A 12,281-nucleotide genomic window follows, 5' to 3' on the forward strand; every position below is an offset into this window, starting at 1 on the left:
CTACTTGATGATAGGCTCTCCGACCTCCGAGCGTTTGGTAGAACAGTGTGTGGCTGCCAGGAGATGAGTGTGCAGCTGCCAGTGTGGTCAACACACTGTGGTGTCCTATGGAAGTTTCCCCAATCTCTGACATTTAGCCATGACATCTGCTACTACAGAATTGATCACGATTTCAGTGTGTCATGTATATTGGTTTTCAATACATCGCAGTGAACTTTATCTTGCAGTGGTATTTCTTGTTGACTCTATCCTATCACGCAATTTGTATAAGGATGTGCCACGAAGTAGTGATCTGAAATTAGAAATTGTCAGCTACCTCCAATGTAATGGTGGGGAGCGGTGAGGAAGGATGGGGTGAGGGGTGCAGAGGTTATTTTTCCAAGTGACCACTGCTGGTGGTATTGTGAACTAGCTTAGTCTGTATCTGTATAGCAGGGTGAGCACATAGAGCAGCTGCTTCCAATGAGCTGGAGTAGAAGGAGTGTGTTTGGAAACAGATTGTGTGGGTGCTGCAACCAGAAGTAGCCACTTGAAGTAGGAATTCTCCTAGAAAAGGACACAGCAATGAACAAGGGGGACCATGGCTGTGGAGTGACCTGTCTGCCAGATGGTCACAAAAAATGTAGCTTGCGTCCGCCAGCATGGGTAGTGAAGCTTTCTGGGCGCTCAGTATGCATCTTGTAATTTCAGTATTGATTGACTGTCTCTGTACAGTCAATGTGCTAATACCGTGAGATGCGGATTAATAGCAGATTGCTGGCAGTCCCTCGTGGTGTACTGTGGTGTTGAGAGCTTGGGTGCACCTCGGCTTCCAGAGGTCAGTGTGTGCTCTCTTCCAGCTTAGAGCTCTGCATGGGACACTGGCATGTGGCGCAGTGCAGTAGATGGCGTGTTCACATTTGAGAAGACATGATCAGGAGGTTTTTAACAGTGTACTTACTTGTGGTGAGTTATGTTGACATCGATTTCGTGATGGGATTTCTTGTACAATCGAAAAAAGGCGGCCTATTTGCATCTTTAACTACTTCTTTTAAATGTATTTTACAAGACGTGCTTCGATGACAAATAAAAGAGAAATCCAACCCCTGAAAACTGAATTTTATAAATAAACACTATATACTTTGATCTGTAATTGACAATGATTTGAATTTCGTGTCATGAGAGCCATCCTCTCCAGCACAGACTGAGTCTTTTTCCCTCCAGTTTCCAGGTGCGGGAGTGGAAGGGGTGGAGGAGGCAGCAGGGGCTGGGAGGTTTCCCAGAACAGGAGGGATTAATTAAGTGATCGTTTTAATTAATTCGTCAATTAATTTGGCACTGAAGATGTGCTTTATTGGCGATTCAGAGGGGGTGGAGGATTTCTGAGAGGAGTCGGGGAGGTGCTGGCGGAGGGGGAGTGGTGTGTGTTTTCTCATAAGGTTATATTAGCCTCAGTTGGTCATAAATCGTCCCCCAGGTGTCATAAATCAGTTAACAGAACAAAACATTCTTCTGGAATGTATTATTACTCCTGAATGTATGTAACCAATACAAACCAAATGCGCCAGCACCCCATTGCGCTACTACTCATAATGCTATTTGCAGGTTTCGACTTAGTATTAGAAATAAATTTGTTTTGAAGGTACTGTAAGATAAAATCAGAGAGTATTATTAATGAAACTTAATTCAGTTGCCTATGACCAGGTGTCTTCACCAGTTGTTAAGGACTTGATCATTTATACCTGGCAGACTTAAGGATATGTGACGAAGGCAACAATAACGAATTTCGGTTACATACTAGGAGCAATGTAACGGGTGGGAAATACTAATTTTGGTATAAAGCATTGTGAAGGCGGTGTTGTTATTAATTCTTTGTAATGTTCTCAAATGTTCTACCATGAATTATTAGTAAAGAGAGCCCATTGTCACATATGAATACAAACAATATACTAAAATACACTAATATATAAATGCCATTTTGCAATGCAGAAGTACAAACCCTTCTTCGGTGTTTAGGTAAGAGATCTCCTATATACTGATTGTGAATGAACATATCCTTTGGACATACAATTATACATGTATTTATGTACATATTTATTACATAAGTACGGGAACATGTTAAAGGATAAAAATAAATGTGTCCATTAATGCTTAAGCAGTCTTTTCCATTACGTACTGTACAGTGTATTGTGGAGTTTATTTTTGTTAGTCAATAACACTTTTTGCCTACAGAACTGGCGTATGGCTCCTGGATGTGTAGCCTTATTGCCCGAAAACTATGCATTTTATTACCACGGACCTTTACCACTGCGTTCACCGACTCGAAAGGATTCTGTTATATCAGTCTCACTCAAATACGACTCATACAGTTGAATCACCTACCATGTAAGAAAAATATCTTCAGACCTATGTAGTTGCTTATGGAAACAGTTGTATATGCACCTACATGGATGTCAAGATGACCCTCGTAGACAAAATCTAGTAATCACCATGATAATTGTGATACGAAGACGGTGAAAATAAATGATAGTGTAATAATAATATACGCTGTTCATATGTGGAATGATCAAAACCACTAACTAAATTTGTAGCATGTATCCATAAATTCTTTCTGATGAAGTGCTCTAAAAGGAGAGTGGTGCAATAACCTCCATCCGTATCCCTACTTGAACAAAATCGATATTCTTACAAGAAATACCTTGCCTCTCTGATTCGACGAGAATTGTATCTAATATATTTTGCAACACTATCTTATATATTTCGCAACAGCTCTTCAGCGAAAGTGGTACAAATAACTTCACTGCCGAGAGGTCAAGAAGTTCTCTCTCCACATGACGTCAGCGAATTAACGCCGTTTTCCAGGCAGTCAATAATTGGAACGCTTCATTTTGCTGACAGATTGATTATCATACTAGGCGCGTCTTGCATCACGAATTACGGCATCGTAAACTCGGCGTGATTTGATAATTACGTAACGAGCACCAGGGATACATGCTGGGGCGTTCAAGCGTTGCCCACTGATTTACGAGCTGAAAACTGAGGCAGGACTCGTCAAGCCGTAACAGCACTATAAACAGCGTATAAGCCGTGGAATTATGCCGGGTTGAATTGCGTTTAGAATGACGGAATGGGAGAGCGGTGTAACAGCTTGGGGTGAAGTGATGCTGAATTTGCGCGCTTAGTTTCGTCACGTCCGATGCAGCCAAGCGAGACAGAATTTCACCTTTGTGAACTGAGCGTAGACCCAAGTATAGGCGAATAAAGTAGTATTAAGATCGCCGACTACGGTATTTGCATTGAGCAAATTTCAAGTTAAAGAAAAGTAGACAACAGTCCGTTAAAGCTGGCGAAGTGCTACAATGCACTGTATAATGTTACAAATACCTTACTGCCGAAATATTCGTAGACATACAGAAAGTAAATATCCTACTTTGAAGTAACTATTCTAGTGTTGTCAACCTTTACATAATTTCATAAGGACAGTAACCCTATATTAGCAGACAAATGTTACTTATCTTCCTATGGCTGTCTCGTTTTCTAGGATGTGTGTTGCTGTTTATGCGTCCACGCTCAGTTTTTCTTTTGTTTCGTTTCAGCAGAAGTAGCTGGAAAACTGTTGCTTTTTGACATCAGTATTTATTCATAAATTCTTGACACTTTCTCCAACACCACTTGTTAAGTAAAAACACAGTGCAACATTTCAACACAACGCAAAGAACTTGAAATTATATTGAGCAAACTCGAAAACATCTGATACTATTGTGGTTTGTTTGGAGCCTAAAATTTCAGTAAGTATGAGGTAGTTACCTTCCAGAGCCATCTAGAACAGGATGTAATTCAAATGACTTCTATTATGACTGTATTAATTTAAATTACTTTTCAGGTATAATTTACATAATGTTCTCGGGAAATAATTATTTATATAGAGATTTATTCGCCTAGTAATTAATAACGAAGGTTGAAAATTTTGACAATATAAACATATCAGTTTTCTGTCTTCGTATGATTGTCGACCGAATTATTGCTAATAAAAACAAAAAAATTAAAAAATTAAACAGAAATTTTATTTGCAGGAAAAATGAAGTATAATAATATTAGTTACAATGTAAAACGGGTTTTTATCATTTAAGCTAACAATTGTCATTACTGATTTTCATGGTTCAAGACTGGTGTTACTAAATGGAGCGAGATGAGAAATAAAATTATGTTATCAGAAAAATAATGTTTTCATGATCAAATATATGCCAAATTATCTTTAGGTGTTTAATATATAATTTAAGTATACAAATTAACGCAAGTTAGGCAGAAATTTATTCGGAATCGAACATTTCAATTGGAGTAAGAAATTTGTGAGGAGGCAAGATTAATTACAACTGGACTCATAAAAAGCAAGAACTGAATTCAACGACTGATCTCATTCTCAAATATACATGTCTGTGCTTTCCATGTAATAGTGGAAGGGACTGCTGAGGATATTTCTTCAGCAAGATTAGGTCCAAACAGCACGTCCAGCTTTTTCAATCGACAGAGTATTCGGAAATTCTTGTTACAAACTGTAAAGACATGAGTAAGCACTGATCGGAATGGAAGCCCATGTCCAGAAATGAACCCCTTCCACGCCACCAGAATCAGTACGTAGAACTATTAGTTCCAATTTCTCGAGTCTGCTGGGTGAAAGAGTAACAATAATCTAGTCTGATTCTTATACTTACTTCATTTATAACTAACTGTCTAATACGATGACAAAGCCTAGTGTTCAAGTGTCACATTACACATCGTCTCTTCTACCTCCTCACCACCCACATCCCGTTCCACTTCCACAAAATTAATTGGCATTGGGCATTGTCAGCACAGTAGTTAGTTGGCTGCAGTTTCAATCATTTCCTTAGCGGCCACTCGTCCATGGACGCGGCAGAGTGGAAGAGATGGTTTTACAAGCTTGTCCTACCAGCATGGAAATGGTATACGCCCAGATATGGATTTCTATTCAAACCAACAGTTACACACGATGCTCCAAGCATTCTAAGAGTTTGAAACAGTAATTTATTAATACCTTCTACCACGACTTTAATGTGGGAACGGTACATTAAACTCAAAATTGCGGCAATGTTTTTAATGTTCACAGTGTTCACGACGAAGATGAAATAAAATGGAGTATCACATAACAGTAAAGAGAAAACTACACTCACATCCCTGTTTCAACTGAAATGGAGCACTGCATCACGTGGAATGAGATGGAGTGCAAAATGGACTGCTGTCTTTCCTATTGAAGCGGTAGCCACGGGAAACCTAAGCCGAAGTGGCCCGACAGAAATCACTGAGAACCATAAATCAGTGTGGCCAGATAGAAATTTTAATGCTGCTTCATCCAAATAAGCTATTTTTCTCAGTTCCTCGGTGACAGTATGGCTGCTGGAAATTATGTTGCAATATCCTATAAACTGCGAGGTGGTAATGACTTCTTTCATTTTCTTGAATAAAACAGTCTTGATTACGCAAATATTTCTATGATAACGCGTTTCGCTATTTTAGGGAATCATCAGAGTATCAGTTTTGCATTTTAACACTTTATTTGACTTGCCACTACGTCTTGCATTCTTTCTCCTTATTAAGGTTTGCTTATCAGTTCATGTTCATTGTCTAGGCACATGTCCTGGTTATCTCGATGTGGATGCACGCTTATTCCACAGAATAGTAGTTCTACAAATATCTCTCGATCTATGGTTCGTAAAAATTTCATTAGAAATTTTACTACAGCCGTACATGATAGGACCATCCCCTAACTGTTATTTTCTCTTTATTCTGTTTGTAGATAATCTGCCGATGTCCTACAAAGGCAAAACATACCATTAAAGCAATATTTTTGCTACCAAGACTGTCTTAGTCAAGAATAACCTTAATACGGTCAACCAGATGGAGTGAAGGATGTTTTTCTTTTAGCAAAATCACCTTCCAGTAAAACTGCCATGCGGTAGTTGCACGAGGTTCCATTTTTGATTACCAAACTCGTGTTGTCCCTAATTCTGTCCTGGTACGGTTGAACAGACGTATACGAATACATCTGTTCATATTATTAAAATATTTCCGAGGTCGTGAGATTGTTGGCCTGGCACGAAAGTGCTTATACATTTCTCCTTTAGTTAGTCATTTTCTTTCCGCCGCGTAGTGTCAGGACACACTTTTCTAAAATAAATCCAGGCTTTTACACTGTTAAAAAAACATTAAAATTCTATTTTCACTTAATAGCAACTCCACAGCGCTTGTAGAATTGCGGCCTTCCATCCGTACGACACGTAGTAGGACTCACTCTAATCGTCTATAAATCTAAAAACACGGTGACTATGCCAAGCTGCACTCAACATTATGGGCTCCTAACTACAATCTTGAAGGATAAGGCTACATGCAATGATAGTATACCTACAACACAATGTTGTCATTAGCAGGCAGGCAGAGCTGGTTCTGTGACGAAGGATGTCTCCAACCCCCTTCCCCTTCCCCTATGAAGTCATCGATGACGTTATTGAGTTTCTCACTTCCCCCATCCCACTATGACATCATGCACTGTTGCTGATTTAGACAATGGCGGGAAATTCAAAAATTGGCTGCAAATTCAAAATAGTAAGGGTTTTACCCGAATCCTATGATGTCAGTGTGGAAGTAAGGCTACTGTCATATGTAGAAATTGGCGCGAAACTCAAAAGATGGTTATTGTTCTGTTGGTGCGAAATTCAAAGAAATCGGACGGCTCACCAGGGATATTGCCGCAGCTCTATGATGCAAGAATCCAAAATGGTGACCCTTGGATACTAGGACAAAAGGGAAGTAATCAGTTTGGACTTGTCTGCCATATATGAAACTGCCCCACTTAAAATGTTGTCCCCTATATTCATTCAGACACGGAGGGACCTAGAGGGCTATTTATAGCAGTGAGATCAGATTTAGAAATCAAGGTGGCCACTGTGTTTTCCTCTGGCATCACGCTTACTGTTTCTCCAAAGTTTCAGTCCAATTTCCCTCTCATGTAACAGATTGTCATCCTCAGTTGGGATCAGACTTGCCCTAAGTCCACTTGTGCTATGCTGAGGAAGGAGAGTGATGTTTATGTCTTTATTTAAACGAGCATCACAGTGGAGGCCCTCTGCAAGTGCTGCTGCCACCCCTAACCCCTGCACCACCGCCGCTACCACTGGTCCATAGTGACGCCAGCAGCCTGATGCTGTAGCCTCAGCTGCGACCGCCACGGCTGGCTCGACTGTGACTGAGAGCTGTCCTATGCCATGCCACCACAGCACACCAGGCTGTTTCAGCATTAAGTGTGGGTGTTCATATTTCAACACTTTTCATGAACTGTAAACGCATTTCTCTATGTGTGTAATGCAAATGTGTCTGCCTACTGTAGACTTCAAAACTTTATGCAGAAGTGTGGCTGCTTAATTTGAAACTGACATGTAAATGAGTCCATTGTCATAGAAAAATATGGGTGTAATACACATATATAACTGCATACTGTAAACAATTATCTATATATTTGACACTATTGAATGAAAGGAAATGAACGACTACTGTTTAACAAATTACACTAATTTCTTTGATCACTTTTTCTTCAAAATAGATTTCACTTTTTATATCTTGGACTTGTTCATTTCCATATAATATTTGACTGAACACAGAAAAAACGAAGTATGAAATTTGTATATACAATGTTAAAAAGTAATTTAGCAATGTACAGAAATATATCCAAAATATGTTTCACAGGTTAATATGCTTTTCTCTATAGTTCATACATTTTTATGTCTTTTCTCCATCAGATTAAAACTGTTGTAGCACAGTTTATGCTGCAGTACAGTTGAAGCACTTATCTACTGCTCTTCAGTTGATCTACTTTAACTATAGCTGGCATGGAATATTTTTACAGTTACTCTATGGGACAGAACACTAAACTAAATGCAGACTCTTTTGGTATGGCCAGCAGAACTGAAACTTAACATAACATGCAGACAATATATACGATACATACAACGTGTGCTCTCTGTCTTACCCATACGGTATTATCTCTCCGGCCCCCTCTCGCTCGCTCTCTCTCTCTCTCTCTCTCTCTCACACACACACACACACACACACAGGGTGTCCAATACAATACAGCTCACATACATAGTGCACAAAGAGAGAATCACATGAACATATGCTCACAGATATATACGCCTACATACATACACTATGATAAGTGAGTCTTACTGTTCCACATACAGAATATATCACCATATACACAACACCAAAGTAGAGTTTACAAAGGGCTAACATACGCATGCCGGCCGGTGTGGCCGTGCGGTACTAGGCGCTTCAGTCTGGAACCGCGTGACCACTACGGTCGCAGGCTCGGGTATGGATGTGTGTCATGTCCTTAGGTTACTTGGGTTTAAGTAGTTCTAAGTTCTAGGGGACTGATGACCTTAGAAGTTAAGTCCCATAGTATTCAGAGCCATTTGAACCATTTTTGAGCTTATCAATCTAGCGTAGTCGACAGCTTTTGGTGGGAATCGTTTTGCAGAACTTGGTGCTCTGGACACAGGAGCAAATCGCTGTACAAGTGATGCAAACTAATATAATACGTTAAATCTACCTATAAAAATAATCCCGCTTCAGAATCTGCCGGTATAGCTTTCATTTTTTTAACCCAGTCTTGCGATATCTTCGTCAGACAACTATCAAAACTCTTCAGTAGCTAGATAATGTTGCGTGGCATTGTTATTATCTACGTACATGATATAGCTTCTACCACCATATGCACTGAATTGTTCATGCATTTACAGGTTATCTGCCTTGGTGTATCTATGGACCCATTGGCAAAGTCCCCAGAAATCTCTTGTTTGATAAAAAAATAGCGTGTCGACATCAATCAAGAGTTCATTATTGACATTTGTTTTTTTCAACATAGCGTCACATGGCATAAATTTTGAACGTCTGCAAGTAAGCGCACATCCCTGTCCATATAAAGCCTTGCGTATTCCCCTAAATTAGCGATGGTGAAATCCTACCAGGCATTTACTATGCATGTCATATGACAGCGCCTGAACATTTGTTGGTGCATGCACCTGTGCCAGACTGCGTGGTTTCATCGAGATTCTCTCTTGAATCCAGATATTCATTTGGAAAAACCAGCTACTTCGCTACAAGTTGAAACTTTTCATCTTTGAGAAATGGAGCTCTAATGAGATGTAAATCCTCCTGACACGTGGTTTCAGCAAGTTTCTGTAGCGGCCCTTGCATGAATGTCAGTGGGTCAAGTAACACTCTTGGTTACTCTCTCCGAAAACGAAATCTATCTCTCAGTGGCGTCAAGTAGCACGTTAACCTGATCTTAGTTCATACCATAATTAGCCGACGGCTCAAATAGGAAATTAGCTTCATACCTGCTTAACTTGTCGATGAAAACGAGTATGTGTTGTGAGCATAGGTAATCCAGGTGACAAGAATTATGTGAAGCTCTGTGTAATTTGCAGGTCAGATGGCATGATACCTAAGTGCTGTTGCCCCTTCTTTACCCAAATCTACCGAAAGTGCAACAATCAGCTGCATTCTTGTATAGCAATTTATCTTCCTGCTTATTGGTAATAGGGCAACGGCCTTGCCGCAGTGGATGCACCGGTTCCCGTGAGATCACCGAAGTTAAGCGCTGTCGGGCGTGGTCGGCATTTGGATGGGTGACCATCCAGGCCGCCATGCGCTGTGGCCATTTTTCGGGGTGCACTCAGCCTCGCAATGCCAATTGCGGAGCTACTCGACCCAATAGTAGCGGTTTCGGTCAAGAATACCATCTTACGACCGAGAGAGCGGTGTGCTGAACCCACGCCCCTCCTATTCGCATCCTCCTCCGAGGATGACACGGCAGTCGGATGGTCCTGGTAGGCCACTCGTGGCCTGACGACGGAGTGCTCTTTTATTGGTAATAGGAATGATGATGTTGTAAATATTATCAACGTTCCTCGCAATGTTTTCAAGCTCAGAGAGCAACCATTCCACATCATTATGTCCAGCATATGTATCAAAATAATAGAGACTGGAATCATATGCGCTTGCAACTTCATACTCTTCAGCAAAACTTCCGTGAGAGTGGTATGTGAGTCACAGGAGCGAGGAGACTCCAGAATATGCGTGTATGGTAAATGGTCTCGGTCCTTCCTGGGAGATCATGTAATTACAGCGATCATGGTAAATGCGTTTATACTCTCACGATGAGAGCAGATTTCAATTGTTATGCCTTTACAAAGGACTGATTCCAAAGTACTGGAAGCCATTTCATGTTAACTAAAAATGCAAAGACATCCACTCTAACGATTTAACAATCACTATCACAGCACAGGCCTACATTGATGTTTTAAACACCTTCTTTCTTACCACTATTGAAGAGCAATTCGGGGATGGTGATTGCACCTTTCAGCACGATAGAGCACCTGTTCATAATCCACGGCCTGTGGCAGAGTAGTTACACGACAATAACATCCCTGTAATGGACTGCCCTGCACAGAGTCTTGATCTGAATCCGATTCCGTGCCAGGCCTCACCGACCGACATCGATACCTCTCCTCAATGAAGCATTCCGTGAAGAACGGGCTGCCATTCCCAAGAAACATTCCAGCACCTGACTGAACTTATGCCTGCGAGAGTGGAAGCTGTCATCAAGACTAAGGGTGGGCCAACATCATACTGAATTCCTGCATTACCTATCGATGGCACCACGAACTTGTAACTCATTATCAGCCAGGTGTCCATATGCTTTTGATCACATAGCGTATGTCGCTACAACTGACAATGTTTCACTGCTATGCACAACAACCGCAGTCACTCACTTACATGAAAGCGTTTCCAGTACTTTTATAGGCTGCAAATATATGTTATTGGGTAAGTTACGGACCTGTTGTTTTGAAGCTTCTGTGTAAAATCCTGACGTTGAGTTCCGTAGGAACACCCGGAGAACAAGTGTCTCTTAGGAATTTAAAGTAAAATAGAACCTCCTCAGAATGACTTATGGTACTACTCAACATATAAAGTTTTTTATCATGTCGTTTATTAAAATTCATACATGGGTTAGATATGTATGACGCACTTGTTACCACGGGTGATGCTTTTATAGCAAGTTATACAAACAGTGGCCTTAATCTGTGCAGATGTGCCTTAAAGCAACCATCTGATTTAATGTTGCGAGTTGTCGTTAAAGAATATCGTTTATTTAAAACATTTACATCTGATGATTTCGAAAGATCGCTCCTAGGAATCACGAATCATAAATATGTGACAATTTTTTTTTTCGGAAAAGCAGTGAAATACATGTCAACGCATACTGTCATCGTGCAAAATCACTTTACCTTTGTAGAAGGAAACATTAATTCGTATTTTACTTTAGATTTTACAGGGAATTTCGACGAAACGATGGGGAGCACTTCGACCAACGCTGAAATTGGGACCTGTATAACGAAGGCAGATTTCTACAGTTATCACTTGTTCCACCCCCTTTATTTTTTCATTCAACAATGGAGTGAGGGTAAGAGAGAAATCAGCCTAATCGGCCTTGCTACGGTTACGTGGAACATACGTTTTAGGCAGGAGAATTATTTAGCAGCCCCATTGCAGTTCCTTGAGTACCTCCGTGACACATAATGACTAAGTTGTTTTCACAATCCGAGCAGAAACCCTCCTTTCCAACAATTTCTTTTAAGATCAACTTGATAACCCTCTCTAATACGCGAAGTGTTTTGAGTGGCGGGCTGTATGTGAGTTTCGATTAAGTTAAAGCGACGGTACCGTTTGTAACAGCGCGCCTGACCAGTCCTGTAACGTCGTATGAGCTATGCTAGGGGACCAGAATCTGCTCTCACGGAAATAGCTTATGGAGAAAGTAAGAAGATGTTCTCACATTTACGATTGACTGTCCTATTGAATGCAGTGGTTCCCCAATTCAGGTCAGCTTCTCCACGGTTTATTAGGTTTCGCAACTTTCTTGTATACTGCAGCATTTAAGACAGGGATCGACAGAAGGAACGAAGCGTTGTCTCGAAAAGTTTCCAGGAAATTTGTATACTGATGTAGAAATTTTTCCCAGTCCACAAATCAAAGTTAAATTTGTTAAGGAAATTTTACTTTTTTTACTAGACATCATGTACTAATTCAGACGTATAAGAAATATAAACCAAATCGAATAATACTCGTAAGCTCGGAAACCTGAGGTACGCAAAGGGACATCTGGCGGAACTACGCAGATATCGGATTATTATGAGAACAGGGGTGAGTAATTGATTCAAAAATTG

The 12,281-nt window shown here is 40.5% G+C and overlaps 1 pseudogene; it reads left to right on the forward strand.

The window, feature by feature from the left end:
- Positions 1-9,594: 9,594 nt before the first annotated feature.
- Positions 9,595-9,712, forward strand: LOC126472300 (5S ribosomal RNA; annotated as a pseudogene).
- The last annotated feature ends 2,569 nt before the right edge of the window (positions 9,713-12,281 follow it).

Source organism: Schistocerca serialis, chromosome 3 (assembly GCF_023864345.2).
Source record: "Schistocerca serialis cubense isolate TAMUIC-IGC-003099 chromosome 3, iqSchSeri2.2, whole genome shotgun sequence".
NCBI classification, from domain to species: Eukaryota; Metazoa; Arthropoda; class Insecta; order Orthoptera; family Acrididae; genus Schistocerca; species Schistocerca serialis.